At 31.3% G+C, this 22,356-nt stretch overlaps 1 long non-coding RNA gene across 1 annotated transcript in view; it reads left to right on the forward strand.

Annotated features, from left to right (window-relative positions):
• LOC108913318 overlaps positions 1-21,539 on the forward strand; it is a 77,750-nt gene extending 56,211 nt beyond the window's left edge. The window contains exon 3 of the long non-coding RNA XR_002763181.1: positions 21,203-21,539. This is a non-coding gene — a long non-coding RNA (uncharacterized LOC108913318). The remainder of the gene's footprint in view (positions 1-21,202) is intronic.
• The last annotated feature ends 817 nt before the right edge of the window (positions 21,540-22,356 follow it).

The following is a 22,356-nucleotide window of genomic DNA, read 5'->3' on the forward strand; positions in this document are numbered from 1 at the left end:
CAATAACACCGTCTCCGAAAAAGAACTGCATATCTTTTTCATCTTCCATTCCATAAATCTTGAATACGCGGTTTCGTAAATTTTCCGCGATTTAGCTGGCAATAATTTTTGTGACGCTACTTTCGCTGCTTCTACTAACTCCGGTGGAGTCAGAGAAAACTCGGAATCAGACATTTTTTAACTTTATATTATTCAAAATAACTACTAAACAACCACTAAGTTTGCAATTTTTAAATCAAATCACAGAATTAAATTGACAGATATTTGATTACTTTAAAGGTTTCCTTAGCAACGCAGATGTAATTGTCGCTATAAGTATAACAGCCTACCAATTTAGAACTTTAGTGACTATTATAATATATTGTAATAATGTTTTTTCAATATTAAATCGTTGTTTTTCCCGTCACAGAAAAAAATAGTGTATTATACAAGGGAAAAAAGTAGATTTTACCTCTCGGTTTTTTGTCCCCCTCCGCTTCGCGTCGGGAGACAACACAACCTCGAGCTAAAATCTAGTACTTTTTTCCCTTGTATAATAAATATCTATTTTTCCTCACCTCCATACAAAAATCCGCACTGTGCGCCGCCGGCCCACAATGCACACCAAACAGTCACTTTCTATACAGGGTGTTAAATATATATATAGAGATGAAATCATAGTATTGAGAGCAATTTAAAAGTTAAATTAAAATTCTATTTAAATACAACACGGTAAAGAGAAAGGTTGAAATAATTGTTATAAAACTAAGAAAAATATTTGAAAAAAAAAATTGTTAGTGTTAAATAAGTATTATGAATCATTAACAGAGAGTCAGATTACTAGAACAGAATAAATTTCACGAATTCAAGTATAAAAATATTATTATTTTGGTCAAATAGAGTACATGCCAAAGATGTTATTAGAAAAACATAATTAAAATTAATTAGAAATCGCAAGTGACATATATCAAACAAAAGCTAAAATGTCATAGTTTTATTAAATACGTGGGAGTTAATATGAGTTAGAAAAATAAGTAGTAAAAGATATTAAGGTCTAAAGTAAAATTTATATATCAATAGGATGAAAATGTCAGGTAAATGTCAAAATTAAAGTTGGATCCACAAGGCATAAAATAGTACATATAAAAGTCAAATAAAATTATAGAAATAAGAAATATTTTGAAACATAATTTAAAATTTTTATATTGAAACTAGAATAGGTTTGTAAATTTGTAATGTATAAAGTGAAGTAACGTGAAGTGTAAAAATAAAACGGCATTTAAAAAGAAAGCCATATATGTGGAAAGACCCTCACAAGGAAGAAGAAATCAAGAGAGTAAAATAGAAAAAAATCGAGAATTTATTGACTAGTCACTAAAAAAAAAAAAAAAATTTTGTCAAAGAAAGAAGTGTTGCAGAAGTTAATTGATAAAACCAGATAAAATAGAATCAGTTATCGTGAGAGAGTTGTTAAAAGAAGCAAATTGGGAGAAACCAAATATATAGAAGTAATTGTATTGGAAAAGTGACTCAACAAAAACCCAGTGAGAGCGGAATAGCAGCAACAGGTTCCGGAAATCCAGTGAAAGCGGAATTCCAGCAGCAGGTTCCGGGAATCCAGTGAAAGCGGAATAGGAGCAGCAGGTTCCGGAAATCCAGCGAGAGAGGAAAGACGAGGATTCCAGAACAATATCTAGGCAGAGTAAACGCGGGAAGCCAGTCGACAATTGATCAAGCAATAAGACATACAGAACAAGGACTGCAGTTTCAGAAATGAATTAAAAAAGCTAGTTGTAATATTAAAACGCGATCATTATAAAGCTTACTAACTGATAATGCAGACAAAAGATTCATTTTTTTCTGATGGATTTTAAACAAATATCGTTAAGTTGACTAAATTTGCTCATTATGGTCGCAAAATAAGTACCTAAATTATCTCCTAAACGGCTGCTACTATAAAAAAAATACCAAGAAACACTGTTCAATCATTTAACGTAACAGTACCTGAATTTAAGAGTATTTCTACAAAAAAACAGGTAGTGGCGTATTTTTTTCTTTTGAAAGCTGAGCAATACCTTCAGGAGCCAGTCACTGGTTAATGCTACCAGGTTAATATTACATTCAATAAAAGATGAATTTGCTGTAATAAGTTTCATTCAAATCGTTCAGCGTAATATGAAGATATGACCGAAAATATATTTTTTTTTTTGGGAACTTGAACGCTATATCTCGAATACCACGTCTCCCAGGAAAAAGTTTATAGAGCAAACTCTACTTATTTTTTGGCAACTAATCTATTCCTACAGTTTCTATATTTAAAGGGAAATCATCCTGTACATGGTGTGATGAAAAAAGCCATCACATATTGTTTTTAACACTAGATTGTTTTTAATAGACATGTATAACAGGTAGTTTTCATCATCATATAAATAATTAAAAATGGTATTATTTCGCTGCGTTTACACTGTAAAAAAATCGGTCTGATAATGAGTGAAAGCAATAAAGGTACGGAGTGAATTCATCGACTGAAATTATTGAGCACATTTTCAGTCAATATTAGGCATTTTAATAATTTTCTACATTTTTGATAATATTTCAACTACAACTTATAAAATTTTAGTTGTACTCATACTAGTAAAGGAAAATTTCACTCAAATGGGTGTGGACGGAAATTGATACATTATTGAATGAAATTACAGTGTAGCACTTGATTTTTTACTGTGTAGTTCTTCTAAAAAAGGTAGATTAAGAAATGACAGCGTATCTATTCCAGTAGGTACGCAAGATTTTTTAAAAGAAGACGAAGTAGATCACATTCAAGAGTAAACCTCCAGAGAATTTGTAACACCGTTCTCTTAAATACGAAATTAGAAAGATAGGGTTAATAATAAAATAAAAAATAATTTTGAATCATTTATTTCAAGTATCCCGGTCCGAAAGGTTCATCTGGGTTAGGGCGAGTTAGTACTTTCAGTTCCACAAGATCTTGTACAAACGCGTGAATCGCCTCTAAAATTTGAAGTGGGGCATCCAAAAATTGAGTCAGTTCAGTCCCATCAGATTGTAGGGAAATTCTTCAATTTTCGTTTGTGTCATTCTGACAGATCTTTCGTAACACAGAGTGAGTGATTTCGCGTTCAGGGAGCCATTTTTAGTTTAGTTTAGTTTAGTTCAGAAAATTATTAATTGAAGAAACATAATCAGCAGCAGGTTGGACCTCCTCTTGACTGTACAACTACCTGACAGCGTCTAAGGCATCTTTCTTATTAGATTATTGATTGCTGTCATAGTTTTTTTCTACAGTCCTGCCATGATATTTATAAGCTCATGCTTTGGCTGTGGTTGAAACTGAAATACTTTTTCAAGGATTGTTTCTTACTGCTATATTTCTCCGCGCGTTCATCGCACTCCAATCATCTGAATACAAAGAAAATGCTACTTGATAATTATCTTATTTCCGAAAATTATGGTGGTCCAGATCCAATCTCTCGTCTCTTGATGTCTAGCAGGTAGTATCCGCCTTCTGTTTCTGACATTTATGATTATTTCTTTTAAAATCCTTCTTACCAAAACGTTGATTTCAGTTGATGTAATCTCCTCCATTTGCCTCACAGTCACAAGAATTAATGACTTGGTATATTAGCTATACCCTATTAATTTGACTGATTGATGCATAGGCTAACTTGACTTCATTGCAAAATTTCGTTTTCTATCATACCAATTATCTTTTTCAAAAGAATCATTGAAATGCGTGATTTTCAGGATTGATTGGGGGTCAAATAAACTGAGTTCTGCTTCTTCAATAAATAAAAAAATATTATCCTACTTAGAATAGACAATAAGAAACTTGGGTAAAGTGAAATTATACAGTGTTTTAGTTGTTCCACTTGAAATTGTGAGTAGTACATTTTAATTTTGTTCTCAAATTACATCAAAACAGCTCCTTTTTGATGGAGATAGGCTATACAGGGTAGGAAAGTACCGATGGTCTATCTGAAGTTACGTGAGAGCGATAAAGTAAGCCATAGAAATCCATGTGATAGACAAGGATGGCTATAATGAAGGCGTCTAATAGTCAACGCCCATTTCGCCCTTCCACAAATAAGAAGTGGATTTATCGCTCTCACGTAACTTCTGATAGACCATCGGTACTTTCCTGCACTGTATGGAGATAAATAGAAAGAACTATTATAGGCGTCTTGTAATCTGTTTTCTAGCTTAGCTACATAAAAATATATAGTGTGGCAAATAACATTATTTAGTGGAATGTTATTGATGGTTCTTTCAACAAATAAGTTATAACAGCCAACAGAAATCTGCCAAATTCGAAAATTTTTTTGTACACATATAAAAATTTCACTTGCTTGTGTCAAAATTTATGTTCGTTTATTTATTCACGAAATATTAACAAGGATAGATTTTTAAAAAGATGAATCACAAAAAGTTGATAAGAAAAATACCAGCTCATTATGAATGAAAGTTTAAGTAAGCCTATATATTCCTTTAATGGTGCAATTGAGTTAACTGTGCAATAATAAAACTGTATCAAACATTCCTCTTTAGATACTGCTGTCTTGCTTAGTTTGGTCAGTAAGAGTTAATAAAAGCAGTAAGCAATAATTCTAGTCAATTTAACTTTCTTGTCCCCATTTCCTGATTAAAAATATTTGCTATTTAGTTTTGCTAATGACCTTTTAGACTTTCACTTCTGGATAGATCATAGAGAAATTTTGAATTTGAAATTTAGGTACGTTCTGAAATAAAAAAAAAAATGCTTTTTCAATACTCTATTATGACATTTAATGATAAGTACAATAAAATAAAAAAAGAAGCTATGTCATCATTTATATTAAAGCAACTTATTACTTCTTCTTAGGTGGTATTTCCTCTCTTTCCAGAATTTTTAATAGCCCTTCACTGTATGATATAACACCATTTAGTTTTTCTAAAAAATATAGATTTATTTTATGTATGCTCTGGACTGAACTTTGTAATAACGAAAAATGCAGTTAATAACGAAATTCGAAAGATGGGATAAATAATAAAATGGAAATTAATCGTGCATCATTTATTAGAGAAAAGTTTAGTATGATGTTCACTTATATTCTGGTATTGAACTAACTAAAGCTTTCAGACCTTCAGTATCTTTTATAATCGCGCGAAGAGACTCTAAAAAATGTTATTTTGATTTAACATTGATGATAAAATTGCATGTTACTTATTTTTAATTTGCTAAGTCTCATAGAAAAATATGGTTTCACGAACCATACAACACATTACAAATATGTGGTGTAAGAAAATGAAGCAAAACATTTCGATAGGCTATCAGTTAAAGTACGGGTTGGCGCTCGCTCTTACAAATTTTGACGTTTGTAGGCTTTCACAATCCAAAAGGCACTGCGATCGACACTTACACTCATCACTTTTACAGCCTAACTAAATACGCCACTTTTAAAGAAAATAGTTACAGACAAATTTAAAAATATTTTGATGGCTCTCGTAACAAGTAAGATATAAGAGCCAGTAGAAATCGGTCAAACTCGAAAAATTCTTTGTACCTATACAAAAATTTCACTAGCCTTTAGCAGAAAATACTGTCATTTATTTATTTCATACTATTCGTGATATATTAAAAAAGATAATTTAAAAAGATAAATCCCAAAGACGTTTATGCAGAAAAATACCAGTAAGCCTGTATATTCCTTTAATGATGCAATTCTGTTAACTGTGCAATAATAAAATTGTGTCACATATATTTAGATAGTGCTGTTTCGCTTACTTTTGTGACTAAAAGTCACAGAAAGCAGTAAGCAATTCTAGTCAGTCTCATCCTCTTTCCCCTTCGCCTAATTATTTTTATTTTATTTTTTAGTTCTGTTAATGTCCCTCTAGCTTGCTGAGTAGTACATAGAGAAATTTTGAATATTTCTGTTCTGTAATCAGAAAAATTAATTACTTTTTCAAAACTCTATTCTGACATTAAAAGATAGGTACAATAAAGTAAAAAAAGAAGCTATGTCATCATTTATTTTAAAGCAATCAGCTTATTACTTCGTCTGAGGTGGTATTTCCTCTGCTTCCAGAATTTTTATAAGATCTCCAGCGTCTGTTATAACTCTGTCTAGTTCTTCTAAACAAATATACTTTTATTTTATGAATGCTCTATAACTTTAAGTGGTTGTGCACCTTTTCCCCACGCAAGATTTTTAAGAACAAACCGAAGTAAGAGATGACATCTAGAGGATAAAAACTTTGTAGTAACGCGAAGTTCATTTAATGATGAAATTCGAAAGATAGGGTTAATAATAAAATAGAAATTAATCTTGTATCATTTATTTTAGAAATGTTTAGTATGATGTTCACTGATATTCTGGTATTTCACTAACTAGAGTTTATAGTTCTCCAGCATCTTTTAGAAACGCGCAAAGGGACTCTAAATAAGTTATTTAGATTTGACATTGATGTTAAAATTGCATGTCTTTGTTTTTAATTTGCTTTGTCTCAGGTTGTCAGATCACACAAAAATTTGCAGTTTCACGAAACATATTAGGTACAATTATGTGGTGTAAGAAAATGAAGCTAAACAATTCTATAGGCGTGTATTAAATTATGAGTTTCATATATTACCACCGGTCGTGACACAAACACAGATAAGTGAAAGTACAGGTTAACGCTTGCCCACAAATTTACCATTATTATTTATTACACTACTTATTACTTTTACTACCGCATTATAATAATTTAAGTAAAAATTTACCCTTTTAGAGCATGCTTTTTTAGATCTAAAGTGGGGTGGTCTAACTTCTGAAACTGTGATATGATTTAACAAATGCCTATTTATCCAGTTTTACTGTGGCTCTTATCATCATGGTTCATTTTGTACATCAATCTTGGAAGTGTTCAAAATGGCCTATGTGTACAGAAACTCAGAATTAATAGATATTGTTTTAATGTATGGTGAAGCAAGACAAATTGCATTAATAGTTTCTCCCTTGTTTGCAGAACGTTTCCCAGATAGACATGTGCCAAATATAGCTATTTTTTAGTAAATGAGTGTAACGAGGGCGTAAAGGGGCAGCTTGGGATGAAATCGCGAAAGAAATAGAGATTGCACACCCCCACATCTTATTGTAGCAGCCGAAGGAAAAAAATTCAAATACAGTGAAAGAAAAATGCTGTTAGACATGAACCTGGAGTGTCCCAAGCAACAAACAAGCAACAGAGTGGTACATATTACTCGAGGCTCAAAGATGAAGCTGTGTTCACATGAAGTAATGATCACTACACACTCTGAGTATTGGAAAACCCGCATGCGACTAAACCTGGTCACTTCCAGCAATTTCTTTTATTTGTCTGCAGGATTATCGACGATCTCTTAATTGAACTGTTCATGTTATCAAATCGAATGGCTGGTTTTCAGTATCTTGAATGTCTTTGAACTGAACTGTTTGAACTTATTGTACTTTTAGCTACACGACAACGAATGTGGTTTTTGTTTATACGATTGTAGACCCCCTCATTTTCATCAAAATGTTTAAGTTTGTCTAAATGAAGTTCAAGAAGTACGGTGGATTGGAAGAAAACCAGTAGCATGACCAGCACCAGAAGTTGAAACTCCTGCTGATTTACGTGAATGTATTATAGATGCTGAAATAGTTTACTACAACCAGACCAGTGAAGAGAAGGAACATTTTTCTTGGTTCGTCAAAACTGGACCACACGTGCAAAAATGTGCTTCGAGTCGGTGAAAATATTTTGAATAATTGTTATAATGTCACATAAGCATTATCTTTTTATAATTAAGATACTAATCAACATTTAACATTGATATGAATTAATAACAATAATAAAGTAATGATTTCGCTAAAATAAAATAATTGCGATAACACTCTACTATTTGTTACTTCCTTAAATTCTATTCGTGTTTTGTGTGTATATATATTGTATTCATAGTCGAGTAAATTCCAGTAGTGCGTAGATAAATGTGTCTGTAATTTTCGAACTATTATTTTAATTTATTTTTTACCCTACGGTATTTGGATAGGTCCATTTTATACCCCATAAGTTGTGAATCCCCCCGGAGGAAAAATTTGGCCGATTTCTATTCGGTCCTATATCTCTGTTATTACACTAGATATCAAAAACATCTAGTGCAATTCTTTTTTCAGTTCAACTGCATATTTTTGCAAAATTACTATTTTAAATATGCGTAAAGCCGATCGTACACCGAAAATTGTTCTGTGCTTCCAAAGTAAACTGCCGATTTCGCATCGCTCCAACCCACTTGATATGACATCGCAAGGGATAGCATAGCCCAGTTTTCGGTGTGCAGCCGGTTTAAAGCATTACACTTACTTAATACGTCATCTACACTGCCGCCTAGAGGCCTCCTCGGATGCGGAGGCGGCATTCTCGGATGCTGCATCGGCGGCGGTGGATCTCCCGGTGGAATTTTTTCGGCTGCAGTTGCTTCAGTTGCTGTAATAATTTAATATAATGCAGTCACTGCAATAATGATAAAATAAACTACAATACCTAGAGACACGAAGAGGAAGAAACCTAGTAGACACATACCGAGCGTAGCCTGAAAAATATAAGAGAAAAATATGAAAAAATTGCATAACAAGGCTGTATTAAACATCTCACTTCGAATTTCACTATTTTAAGATAAAAAATTAATAATAAAATATTTTTTTTAGATATCGTGTATATTTTTAATATTCAAGTGAGAGTGAGCTGCTTATAAGCATTTTTGCAATAATATCTTATACATGGTGTGACTATAAGTAGGGGTCGGTTTTTTAGGGTTAATATTATGTTTTCCTCCGAACACGAATTTGAAATTATTTTTTTTTAATCAAGTAATAGTCGAGTAATTATTAGTTTTTTAAAATGCACTTTAATTCTTGTATACGCCGCCACTGTGTGAAGTTGTATTAGTGCAATATCAACGCTGCCAGTTGTTTTAAAATGAATCTACATTGTGGGCTGTGACAATGAAAAATAATTTAGTGAAACAAATTGCATTTGTATTTATTATATTGTCTTCTTAGCAGGGTGTTATTTTAAAGTCACTATATTTTTCTGATATCACTGTGTATCAAAGCGATGAACATTAAAAACAAAACATTTTATCGTTTAAAAAAAACAACATTTTTACATGATTTATTAAATATTAACAAATACAGAGTACAGAGATACAATTGTAAATATTTTTTTAAATCAACTGTCAGACAAGAAAACTAATTAAAAGTACTTTTGTGATCACATTAATTTATTTAATATTGCAACGACTTGTTATTTTAAAGTCACCATATTTATTTGTTAAGTGGAGGAGCACTAAAAGACATCGGTTCTGTTGCGGTATGCCTTTAAAGGCGAATATGCGGCTGTCGTCGCACCTGATGTAAACAGGAATGGCCGAAAACTGCACTGTTTTATTTGATTACATATTTGTACAATTTTTAACGTTATTTATTTTAGTGTTTAGTGACGAAAAAGTGAAATTTTGTGTTTTAATTTCAAGTTTTTGTACATTATGTATGCTACTTTTTATTAGGAGCAAAGAAGACGATATCAAATAGATTACGTCGACTTATAAGTACCAAATAAGAAAAAGGTCGTCAGATTGGTGGAACATTTAAGAAACTATGGAGTTTTTGAACCCGAAATTTTAAACGCTGCGGAAGATGATCGTGGTGCCAGTACTCGAAGATTTTCTACAAAATCTTAAATGCTATGTTCAGATGAGTAAACAGACTATATAGGTACCGTAAAACAGGGTGAAATTGATTTTGTGGGGTGACTTTGATACTACACTTAAAAATGATATTTAGTTTAAAATACCCGCCATAATTCTATCCAACGACATCCGAGCCAAGCCATGCATTTCCATACAGTTTTTGATGCAAAGTAGTTGAAACAAATATAAGGAAAGATTTTTTCTTCATATTTTTAAAATACAATAAAAATGTACATCATATTTGGCGCCAATTTGTACCCTGCCAAATTTGCTTGGTATTAAGTACATTTATTACTTGATTTACATAATTTTTTGTATAAATAATGTGTTATGTGTCTATATAACCTCAAATGATACGCAATATTATACCATTTGTTGGAACAGTTTTACTAATTTTTTTGTTAGCCACCCCATGGTGGCTTTGATAGCAAAATGGGGTCACTTTGATATGTATCAAAGTAACCCCATAGTTAAAAACTGGGGTGTCTTAAATGATATTTTGGCAGTATTATCTTATCCAGAAGTCCAGGAAAGCAAGGATCGAGTGAGATATTATTTTAAACATTGCGTTGATGTTTTTGAACAGTAAAACTTTACCTAATGTTAACTGATTAACATTTAGTGTCATTTAATTTAAGATATTGAAATGCTGGATTATATTTTCTGTTTAATAAAGTTACATATTTACAAGTTTTTTAATATCCAACACATACATCTTCACAAAAATATAAAAGCTAAGAAATGATAAATGTTACCCAAGGGGCGACTTTGGTAATGACATGGCATTTGGTCACGTATCAAAGTGTCCCCTTTGTAGTCAAACATTGACAAAACATTAATATATTCATTCCACTGACCAAATTAAAAATGGGTGTCTTTGATAGTTTGTATAAGTAAAACGTAGTGTTTCATTACGTTAGCATGGCGCTATCAAAGTGACCCCATTTAAAGTATGACATTGACAGCACGCTATTATTATTTTTTTAACAAAATGTGAAGGAATTACGTATTGAAAATGCTACAGTTGCTTCTGTAATACCTTAAATTTGATATCATAATTTTTTCGATATCGAGTTCCTAGAATATATAGCAAAAAATTTGAAAATTGTCTGAAAAGTTATCAATTTCACCCCATTTTACGGTATATTTATTATATTATTATTGATTACTGCTTGAGTTTTCTGCTAAGTTACTTGTTAAATACTGTTTCATAATTTATCTTACTTAATAGAATTAAACTTTAGTTTTTGTGTGATGGTAGAGCTCACCTCAGGGAGAGAAGTTTGGGAATTTGATCTTTAATAACCTTTCCTTTAAAAATAAGATTTGATAACAATGCACAGCCCAGTTTCCAATTTTGCATGTTCTACGACTAGCTAGCTTCGGCAGACTCGAGTTCTGTCAGTACAGCATTGACGTGATTGGAGTGGTCAAAAATTAATTAAAAAATTACATTTGCTTGGTTATAACGCAGTGAGTGAAATAGTAATGTAAATTACACACACTTACAGACTTATTGAGATTCATATATGATGTATGTAAATTTTGGAAAACTGGGAAGCAGGCGGTTTACTAGTACTACAATATCTGAGAAAATACCTTTTTGCATTCAGTGAACTCTGAGGATAGTCCCACCTCTTATTATTTGATAGTACAGAACAGAGATATACTAACCGAATCTAATTAAGAGTTGAGAAAAACTGGCCTAAATGTATTAAGATATAAAAATTGTTTAAATTTATAATTTTCCCCGTTAACTTTATTAACTTTAGATACAACGTGTTTCATTTGAATAACTTTTTTTACCATTTCTACTGTTGGTATGTAGAACAATTTTTTCAGGCCGTGAAAACCGACCTTCAAGTCGAAAAACACTGCAATTTTTTCCTAGTTACAAGGTACGTGCCTAAAAGCAATGTGAACGGTGTCTAGGAATAGGAACGGATCTCTCAACTTAAAAGATCCATGATGTACTCATCGATTTGGTATGAATTTTAACCAAAATGACCGCTGAACCGGAAAATGGCGCAAATCTCAATAGACAAAAAAGTATTAGAGTTGGAAACAAAAAAACTAAAAAACAGGATAAATATAAAATAACATTAAAATAAAAAAACTAAACAACAAAAAAGACAAAAAATGACTCTTTATTTCGACTATCTCCACGCGGTAAGAATTGGAACCCGCCGAATACTGAATGGCTAAATGACGGATGTATTTAGTTTATTGCATAATAAACCCAATTGAGACCAAGAATAACAAAAACTGTCTAATTTCGGGCTAAGGAGTAAAACGAAAATAGGAAGGCTCAGAAATTTTCCCCGTTTTTCTTCTATTTGCTCAAATTTGACCAAGTTGAAAAAAGAAAAATGACTCATAACAACCGCATTTTCTAGTAAAACCGTTGTAAATGTCTTATTCTACCATTTTTCAGTTCAGCCTCCAGTGTGGTTCATCAAGTGACCAAATCGATCAAAAACCCTTCCCCAAACACCAATCACATTATTTTTAGGCACGTACCTTAGCGATAAGTACTTCAAAACTCGATGTAAATACTGAAAATATGAAAAAATTGCGGTATATTCAACGTGGAATTCCGTTTTCGTGGTCTTACAATTTACAAATTCTTTGGATACCATTTGAAAGAGCATCCGCAAAGAATTGAAGTCTAGTAGGTTTAATTCCACGCCCGGATGCAATGGTGCCCTTGTTTTAAAAGTACACCCTCGAAAATCCGATTTTAAAGACCTTAAAATTATTAAACAACTTACTAAATAGTTTTCACTATCGCAATATGACAGTGATGTCAATTTCTTCATAATATAATCACTAAAAGTTGACGAATATATTTTAATTTATTATCTGAGAATAATTCCAGTTTCATTACCATTTACAAATATGTATATGAATAGTAAAAGTTGAAATCGTAGCAGAGTTAGTTTTTCCAATATATAAAAAATATATTTATAATAAATATAGAAGTTGCATGTGCCCTTAAAGGATTATAGGTACAATGTTTAATAGGTAACTTTCTTAAATATGTATTTCATAATACAGGGTGTCCCAGTGTCAGCGTATAAAAATTTACCAGGGGGTAGACCAGACCAAAATGAGATTAAAATTCTTATAAAATATTTTTCTGCGATGCACTCTCACTGAGTTACAGGGTGTTGTTTAGAAAACAATAATAACAACTTTCCGCAATAACTCAAAAACCCTATCAAGGATTTAAGTAATTTTTGGGTGAAGTGTACATCTATTAAAGGTCACTAATACAACATGGTGATTATTTCGATCTGACGTCAGGGGCGGCCTAGGCCAACATGTCATCAAGATTATGTCTTCATAACTTTTGCATATCCTAGTTTTATGTAATTTGATTACGTTTTCCTGAACCTGCAATCGATCCTGAACAAAAAATGTGCTCTTGTTTCATAGCTCAAAAATGCCTTGAAAGGCATGGCTCCTTTTTACTGTATTAGTTGTTTAAATGTTAAAAATTGACTTAAAATTTGTTTTTTATAAAAGAATGTTTGACTATAGTTACAATTGTTTTTAATCTAGTAAAGTTCATAAAATTTTAACAACAATGTTCTTGTATACTTCGTTTTTGATGGTTTTTATATTATAATCTCACGTTTATGTCTTGAGAAAGGAAATAAACATTTCCGAAAGCTTGACAACAACACAGAGTGTTCTTATTACATTAGCCCTTAGCACTGTTGACTGCAATCCCAAATACATCACTGTTTTTTTTCTTAACTAGTCAGTCAAGACTACCCTTCCTGCTCTATATNAATTTATAATCAGAATCCCTGAAGTTAATTAATAGTCACCAGAAGTTGGCAATATTTTTATTTCAGAATTAATTAAATAACCTTAATTGAATAATGCCTAAATAATAATTTAAGACTGAAGCTGGAGGTGCCATATTAGCAAAATTTTGAATAATAGTGACAATAAGTATTAGAAAATTTGCAGAAATACTTCAAATAAATTAACAAAAACTCGATAAAATTTAAAAATGGTCAACAGCATACAATAAATTAAATTAAAAATTGTCACTTACCGTTTTCATGTTGGAAGCAGTTGTTATTGATTATGTTCGAAAACTGAATGTCTTATTTTGAGTTTTTTCAGTTTATATACTTTTTTGCCCCACTCATTAAAAATCTATTCCCACAGAAAGTAATAATTTTAACATTTTAATTTTTTTTGTATTTGTATTTAATTTTTCCAATTATTAACATTTATGAAGCGAAACATTAATATATCTACTATGAACTAATTATATCAGATTTCACAATCAACAATCATAATCAAGTTCTGTAGGTCGATTTTAATCTATAAATGTATGATAATGTATGTTTTAGAGAAAATTGATAAATATAAATAAAATCAATCAAAATTACAATAAAGTTCTAACAATCAAATTTCTTTGATTAAAAGTTAATTGAAGATATAGCTAATAGTAACTATGTAAAATTATGAAAGCCTTTAAAAAATGTATAGATCTTGTACCAATTTAAATTAATTTATTCGTTATTTGAATTTGAATGGATATTACAAAGGCATTAATCCAGACTGGTATTTTAGTTCTATGCCACCTTTCCGTTGGAGTCGCGTCCTGAAGATGATGTGGCAGAAACGTCGGCTAGCACACAGTCGGAGCTGGTCGTGCGGTATTTAGAACTGTAAAGTTCAGGGTGCCAGTAACCTATCAAATACCCACATTTCTCAAGTCACTCAAAATCCGGTTACAAAATTTTAAGTTTAAAAACTTACTGGGACGCTTATGCCAAAACCTGGAAAAAAACACAACTATTAAAGTATTCAAAAATATAAATTTAATAACACGTCTGTAGCATCAGAATTGGATCTTAGTTTCACAAAGGAAAATTATAGAAACGACAAATATACTTGTGTGAAGATTCAACCAAATGACAATAATTTATACTTATAAACTTAACCGGTCGTGATCACGGGTGGCGCACAATAAAAAGATAATTATGAATTTTATAAACAGGTGATAATAATTTTTATAATTTACTGATATAATAAACAATTGTAAAAAAACATACAAGACAAAACTGTACAGGGTGTTTCAGAAAAACCTCCCGTAAATTCAGGGGGTATAGTACGACAAAAAATAAGAATTTTTTGTCTTATGGACTATATGTCTATCTCCTTTTGTTTTCGAGATACAGAGCGACAAAATAAAATTTTTTAAATAGAACTTTTACGAAAATTTCCGAACGGTGTAAAATATTTTTATGAAATTTGGTATTCCGGGGTTTTTAAGGACGCTAAATACGCTGGTTTAATTATTTTTTGTATATTTCATAGAGGGCGCTAGTTGTGCTACGTTCGTATTACATTTTAAGTTTAATTTTTTTATTTAAGGTTAGGTTTTTTACCATTCGGGCTCTAATTTCTAATGTACAATTTTATTTTCTAAAAATAATGTACTCTTGTTATAGTCCAAGAGAATTAAGCTCAAAACCTTCGAGATATGGCTGTTGCTTGACGTAGATTAAATATTAGTAAAAATCGGTCGAAAATAATATAAACAATGAAATATAAGGTTGCGCCAAGAAAAAAAGTTGTGCTATTCGCAGAAAAAATTAAAAACTGCAAAAATACTCAAAAATCACGTGTTTTTTCCTAACATTTTCCAATATAACTTCTTAAATATGCAGTTTACAGAAAAAACTATTACTGCTGAAATTGTTTGTTATGAAATTTGCTATAAGACACAATTGTTTTNGGATCTAAAATAGACCCTCCAAAGCTGCTTCCTTAAAATTATTTTTTTATTGCTAATATTAAATTTCTACGCTATGCCTGCATTTTCGCTAAAATTGAAATATCTCACAAACTGTAAGTCCTAGGTATGCAAACCTTTAATAAAGTTCACCTATTTTTTTACGGTGCTTTCAAAAATACAGTAAAATACAGGGTGTTCCATTTAAAAAAAACATAACATATGGTAAGCTTTTCCTGGACACCCTGCATATTTCAAAAGATTTTTAAAATGTAGCCGTAATCAACCTACACATACCCACCTAAACAGGTTTCTATAACATTTGCCGTTTGGTCACTAGCGACCGAGTCGTTACTGATGGCCCACCCTTTATAATTAAAGAAAAAAAGGTAACTAAAATTACAGCTTATCTGTGGATGTTCAACGTCGGGGTACAGCAAAATGGCGGAGCAGTTTGATGGGGCAGCGGGTATACTGCAACAGCTCCCAATTTTCCACAATTTCCAAGTCGTACGATTTGTAAAACAGTCAGCAAGCATTCACCTTTCTGCTGCAACTGTTGAGTGTTGATATGGGCAGGTAGAAAGGATGCACAGCGCACCAGAATATGCACCATGTACTAAAAAGCCCTATAATCGAGATTTACACCACGTTAAGGTCTAGTCGATCGCGGAAAACAACAAATAATGACTTACGTGGTTGGAGGGTGGCTTGATAGTGAGCTATGTACATATAATAGCTTGTGTAATGGATCTCTAGGTGTTGAAAATGTGGACAGATGTCTTTAAATCCAGCAATGCAGCCGAAACTAAGAGCCGTTAGCACCGTTTCCAAACAATACGGTCACAGTTATATTGCAATTTTGTAACATATCCCAAAGGAACACTTTAAAATGTTAATATCGACGAAACTTGCAATAATTCACCTGCTTCATACTTTAATAGCAAACTATCTTTCTAAGAATGATAAGTATATCGATACGAACGGTTTTTATGTTTTGAATAGCCGCAACAACGCTGTTCTATGAATATTCGAGACTACGCCAATAATTCTTAACAGAAATAACAAAAGATCCCATAATTTTTAACAAATAGCATTATTTAATTTTATCTGCTTAACATTAAATAATAATAATAATATACTGATTAACATTTAACATAAANGCCGTAATCAACCTACACATACCCACCTAAACAGGTTTCTGTAACATTTGCCGTTTGGTCACTAGCGACCGAGGCGTTACTGATGTCCCACCCTGTATAATTAAAGAAAAAAAGGTAACTAAAATTACAGCTTATCTGTGGATGTTCAACGTCGTGGTACAGCAAAATGGCGGAGCCGTTTGATGGGACAGCCGGTATACTGCAACAGCTCCCAATTTTCCACAATTTCCGAGTCGTACGATTTGTAAGACAGTCAGCAAGCATTCACCTTTCTGCTGCAACTGTTGGGCGTTGATATGGGCAGGTAGAAAGGATGCACAATGCACCAGAATATGCACCATGTACTAAAAAGCCCTACAATCGAGATTTACACCACGTTAAGGTCTAGTCGATTGCGGAAAACAACAAATAATGACTTACGTGGTTGGAGGGTGGCTTGATAGTGAGCTATGTACATATAATAGCTTGTGTAATGGATCTCTAGGTGTTGAAAATGTGGACAGATGTCTTTAAATCCAGCAATGCAGCCGAAACTAAGAGCCGTTAGCACCGTTTCCAAACAATACGGTCACAGTTATATTGCAATTTTGTAACATATCCCAAAGGAACACTTTAAAATGTTAATATCGACGAAACTTGCAATAATTCACCTGCTTCATACTTTAATAGCAAACTATCTTTCTAAGAATGATAAGTATATCGATACGAACGGTTTTTATGTTTTGAATAGCCGCAACAACGCTGTTCTATGAATATTCGAGACTACGCCAATAATTCTTAACAGAAATAACAAAAGATCCCATAATTTTTAACAAATAGCATTATTTAATTTTATCTGCTTAACTTTAAATAATAATAATAATATACTGATTAACATTTAACATAAATAAAACTACTCAAATTTATTTAAATGTCTCCAAAGGAAAGAAATGTGAATTTTATGTATATTTGGTTGTATACTACTAGAGTTTTCTGATTTTTGAGCGGTTTACTCTATAATTATTCAAAATTATACTAAGATTAAAATTTTAACGTTACATCTAATACGACAATCGTATATTCGAACAGTTCTTACAAAATTTAACAAAAATCCTAATTTAAGCCATCTATGATAAAAATATTATTGCAAAAAACATATATTTTATTACTAGATCTCATATTTTCAATTCAAACAAATACAAAAATATAAATTTTTAATAAAACTAGTATTACACTACACTAATACCTAGTAAACAGCTAGTAATAAATAAAATTATCCAAAATAACAATTGAAAATAATTTGTCCAAATATAATTAATACAATAAACATATACCAAATATACTGAAACTGTTAAACAATGCAATCATTCAAAGAAATATCCTGTAATTCTTGCTGCCCTGTTATCACCTTTGACAAAGAATAATCATGTAAAAGAACAACTGCTATAAAGAAATCTTTCTGTTTCCACATTTTACTTAGAATTGTTTATTTTGCAGCTTCCCTTGTCGTACACAAATTTAATATTAACAAAAAAAAACATCAAGGAAAGGACAATATTTTGAAACGACAGTATCGAAAACTTTTGTACACGACTACATCGATTATAATTGGTTTTTATCTAATTACAATAGTTTTTTTACATCACTTGATTGATTTAATTTTCTGACATAACGAGATTGTAAAATTTGTTATTCTACAAAGTACATAAGAGTTTTATAAGGCCCCCAAATTTTAAAAACTTCATTGACTGCGTTGTTTTACGGCTAGTCAGTTTGTAAAACGGCTGGGAGTGTCCAGGTAATTACTATTTTTTTGAAAATCACATTTACAACTTCTTTGGATTTCTTAACAATGAAAAATTCAAGTACTCTGCTTGGACTTACCTTTAAATTTATTAACAGATTGAATTAAAGAAATAGTAACATTTTTAAGAATTTGGGGACAAACAGGATCTTTTACAAAGAACGACATTTTTAGTTTAAAATTTATATTCTCAATTTATAAATAAATAAGTTTTCTTCTTAAATATAGTCGTGGGACACACTGCATATTGTATATTTATTAGAAATGTCTTATAATATTAATACCTATGAAAAATAGTATGTTAATGTTATTAACATTCATTCAAATGTTAATGTAAACCTGTTTATCAAACTATCAATTCATTTTACAACACGACTAAAAGAATTTAAGCGTTTTATAAAATGACAGTTATGCTTTAGGTAGAATATTAAACAGGTGAAAAATAGGCAATCTGTCGGCGTACTAGTCGTTTTGTAAAACGACCAGCCGTCAAATGACTAGTCAGATAGTAAAATACTCCAAAGCCAACGAAGATCTGATAATCTGTCTTTTTATAAAATATTTTTTTAATACGGCAGCTACACAAATAACAGGAAGCAGAAGAGATAGAAGAGATAATTTTGTGCACTTTGGTACAATATAGTAGTTCCTACAAAATTAGTTTCTGACCCAAATAATTTTAAATGTCGCCATGGGAATGCGAAGGGCATGTAACAGTGTATTTATTGAGAAAAAGAAGATATTCCAATACTATTTCGAGATTTGAATAGATACATATCCTTTAAAGTTTCATTAGAGAGGAGAAAAATTTGCAAGGAATAGGCATTTTCGACCAAATTACTACTTCTTATATCCTACATAGTCAGTCGGCGTTATATATACTAAAGTTTCCTCCCAAAAGGAATTAAACTATGATGTTCAAGTGCGGTGAACTACAGGGCCAAACCTCAAATAAATGGCAACATAATGTTTTATGTAGACAACACTGCTGTTATTGTATTTGTGGGCTAAGTCTTAATATTGATAAAACTCATCGTTTAACAAAAAATATTTACTGTATTTACATATATTTATAAATCTTTGGTAAAATCAGTTTTAAAAATTAATATGGTGTGGTATTTATGAAAACACTTTTTTTTAAATTTACCTAAATGTAAATCAAAAAATTGAGTTAAAAACAATTTTAAAAGTAGATCGTCTTCTTCCTTCTAATTTGGTATACAAAATGTTTGGATATTTGAAGATTAGAAAATTATTTATTTGTTTATCTATTTGACACCTACACTATTGAACATAATATATCCAATGTCTTAGGCTCCCCAGCTTTTACTGGGAAACCATGGATCTGTGCTCGAAACTTGGTATTTGGAATCACAATTCAATAATATCAAACTGTTTCTGAATTTTTTTTTGTTTACGTGTCAGACGAACTATTGTCAATAAAGAGTGTCAAAACTTATCTGCGAACCGTTTTTCTTGCTGGGATTGCGTCCCAAGAACCAAACAAAGAAACCGTACCAGATTACCGTAAGTAAAGCCCGATTATTACTTTGGCAAGACGGAGTCCCAGCCGTCTGGGGAGTTCCTAGGGTTCGCCCTAGATGATCAGCTGGACGCTCACGCAATAACAGAACTTCATCTCACCCCGCTGGGTGAAAGAAGGATTTGCGGAGGACACCAATTACGGAATGTTGAGAAACACAATATGTAATACCTATAAAAAAGAAAATAAATAGTTGGAAAAATATAAACTTTTCGAACTGAGAATTAATAAAACTTACTTTGTATCAATTCAAATAACAACAATTTATTTTTTTTTATTTCCAAAAGGCTACAGACTAAAAGCCCAAAACTGCATCCACTAATACACTAAAAAATAAATAAATAAACTAAACATTGAGAGTGAGAATTAACACTAACTTAATTGCAGAATAACTTAAAGAACTTAAAGATGGACAACAAATTATACTTATATGAAAACAAATTTATATTCTTAATACATTTTTAAAATTATTTAAAGTAACATTAAAAATATCTAATGGAGAATCGGCAAGGTAATTGCTGCAGTGAGAGGTAATTATATATAATGGACTATTTAACCCCAGATTGGTATGCTGGGTCGCTAAACTAAACATATTCACACATCTGGTAAACCTAGAGAGAACATGAAAATTTATCAAAGGAAATAAGATGGGGATTATTCAATAATTTGATTAATATTAACAATTCAGTATGAATCCTCCTATGTTGGAGTGTCATGATGTTATATTGCTGCTTTGTTGCTTCTATATTGTGAATATTAACCCTAAAATTGAGATATGGAACAAACCTATTCTGAGTTCTTTCCAACCTTATTTTATAGGCATTATAATTAGGATACCAAATAACACAAGCAAAGTTAAGTCTACTGTATATATAGGCGTAGTACAATGATTTAAGACACCTTTCATTTCTAAATTCTCTGCATGTCCTAATTATAAATCCTTACATTCTTAGACACTTGACCACTATAAAACCACGTGATGTCCAAAGCACAACCTACAGTTAAAGATAACACCTAATCCTTAATTTATGAAACGCGCTCAATCATCTGAGTGTTAACAAAATAATTAATTAAATACGTAAGGGCTAAAGTTTTTAATGAACATAATAGAATGACATTTGCTAATATTTAATGAAAGTTTAAATTTATAGCATTATACAAGGCTGTGGATATCTTCCTGTATATATTCACAATCTTTCGAAAAATAAATCATGTGATAATTTTTTAGATCATCAGCGTAAAGAAGAAACTTTGAAATTTTAATATATCCACCTATGTCGTTAATGAAAACAAGGAATAACAGGGGCCCAATATGGAAGCCCTGAGGAACACCAGATGTAATGTGAACCAATTTAGAAAAATGCCCATTAATTGCTACCATTCATTTGTGACCTATGTAAATGTAAGAAGTAAACCAACGTAGGAGTATACCGATCCCAGCTTATGCTTATACTTTGTTAAAATAAAATTCAATAAAATAAGAAACATAAAAATAAAAAAATAATAATAAACAGCCAGTTAAAAGTAAAAGTGGTTTGTTGTTGTTCCATATTGTATTTTTAAATATGAAACTATAAATAGCTATTAAGAAATACATATATATGTAAAGGGAAAATTTTTGAGAAATTTTTAGATCCTGTATATAAATTAGTACTACTGATTCATTTTGTTTTTAATTAATCCAGAAGTTTTAACTCCCATCATTCTTGTATAGTTTTAAGTAATTGGTATTATTAAATAAGTAAAATATAATAATATAATATAAGTAGGAACGCGCCATAAAAGACACTATCAACGTATTGTCTGTGCCATTTGTTAAATATATCTGTTTGTCTGTCTCTGTCCATGCCCTGGAATAAATAAATTGAATTTAAATTAAATTTAGGCACTTTCCATTGTAAAAAATTGCAATAAATTTAATACCTACAGATCAGACGGTCACTCTGTGCCAGCAGACATGTAGTAGCAATGACATTTGATACATGACATATAATTTACAGGTTATACGAGTATCTCAGCCACACTTGAAACATGTCGGTCGTCTCAGCCATGGGGCACTGATGAGAACTAATACGTTCGAAATTAGTCCATGCCTGGTGATTCTGTTAACGACTAATCTTAACCCTTTACTGGATATTGCATGTGCTAGATGGAACCTGTAGCTCGTAGAGTAGTTGTTTCCAACAATATCATTAATGAAAAATATTTACTATAAATTCTATTTTAGTGTAAGTTCTTTTCCCTGTCTTAAACTTTAATTATTAGTAAATAAATGTAATAAATAATACAAATAAATATCCCATGATTTCCTTTACTTCAGTTAGTCACATTTATATATTTGAGGTATGATTGAACAATTGGCATGCCTACTCCAAAAGTTTT

The sequence above is a fragment of the Anoplophora glabripennis genome, unplaced genomic scaffold (genome assembly GCF_000390285.2).
Source record: "Anoplophora glabripennis isolate ALB-LARVAE unplaced genomic scaffold, Agla_2.0 scaffold37, whole genome shotgun sequence".
In the NCBI taxonomy this organism is placed as follows: domain Eukaryota; kingdom Metazoa; phylum Arthropoda; class Insecta; order Coleoptera; family Cerambycidae; genus Anoplophora; species Anoplophora glabripennis.